The sequence below is a fragment of the Branchiostoma belcheri genome, unplaced genomic scaffold (genome assembly GCF_001625305.1).
Source record: "Branchiostoma belcheri isolate BF01 breed outbred unplaced genomic scaffold, Haploidv18h27 scaffold248, whole genome shotgun sequence".
Taxonomy (NCBI): Eukaryota; Metazoa; Chordata; class Leptocardii; order Amphioxiformes; family Branchiostomatidae; genus Branchiostoma; species Branchiostoma belcheri.
The window spans coordinates 29,722-31,189 of record NW_017803852.1 but is presented as its reverse complement, the minus strand read 5'-3'; positions in this window follow the sequence as shown (position 1 = coordinate 31,189).

Sequence of the window (1,468 nt, the reverse complement as noted above, 5' to 3'; positions counted from 1 at the left end):
TCGAAACTTTTAAAAACATATTAAATTAATTGAAGAGGTCCATCAGTCACGTAGTATTAACAGTTAGTAGAAATTATTCGATCAGTTACTGTATTTTTGTAAGGTAGATTACGTACCTCCAAATTTTCGATGTCCACTGTATATCTTGTTTACGGAGTGAGAAGACGAGACTAGGTGGATCTTTTGGCCTCCTCCGCCTCCTTCCTTATTAAATTCATAACAAATTACGACATTCCAAACGGTTCGTTGCTCTGGAATACTGGGCAATTACCTTTCAAACGATACCAAACTTGTCTTCGTGGGACTTCCGAATGCTCTAACCCTAACCCTAACTCTAATCCTAACCCTTACATTTAACCTAACGCAACCCTTACGCCTTAACCCTATCTAGACCGGGCTTTTTTTGGCATGGTGGGACGGGGGGTGGAGGGGTGGTTCATATTGACCCCCCCCCGTTATAACGTAATATGTCGTCATTATGACGTCATTAATGTGATTTTATTGGCCAAAACCGTCTAAATAGGTTATTCCCTGAAAACTAAATAAAATACAACATAACTTTACCAAAAGTGTTTATGACAGAATATTAGGGTTTACTAAGTCTTATGTTGCCCATAGCAACACCGATATGACATCATAAAATGACGCCATGCATATTTAAGCTATCCGCCATTTTGGATCTTCAATGTTGAATTTTCAAAAATAGTTTTTTTTTTCAGGATAAAGCCTAAATTACATTTTAAACAGACTAAAGACGTCCATATGAACCTTTTTGTAAAAAGAAATGGAAGTATTGATGAAATTTTAAGGAAAATAACCCGTATATACCTGTTTTTATGATATGGTCTGCCATGTTGGATTTTGGCCAATGACGTCATCAAATTAGCATAAATTATGCATTTTGAATTATAAAATTTACAAAAAATTATCTGGGATTTTATCAATATTAGAAAACATGTGTAACGACATAAAACCCATAAAATTATATTGCTGAAACTAAAATTACTAAATTTAGCAAAAAAAATGCCTGTCAGAAACCCGTTGCCATGGCAACACAAAAAATTATTATATTATTCCAATGATACAGAATTGTCGCCAACAATATTCTAAGAAAAGTCAACAAGTTGAACCGTTCTAGCGCTAGCTGTTCAGACGCTAGGTGACATCAAAGTTGGCGCGGGCACTTTTAGCCCCCCTCCCCGGTCTAGATAGGGTTAAACATGTATAATTCCAGAACGAAAGACGCTATTGCAAAATGGACCCCAGAAAGTGCGTCGTCGTAGACCTTCAGTATGCTCATCACGCACTTGTACGATTCGCTATTTTAATGACATACTATTCTGTGAACTTTAAACTAAAACAGTTAATTTTAACATTCTTTTTATTTAGATTCCACCTGGGAGGTCTCTAATTACTATGTGAACATAGCATGTCCGTAAGATGGACATTTGATCCCTACGTAGGTGAA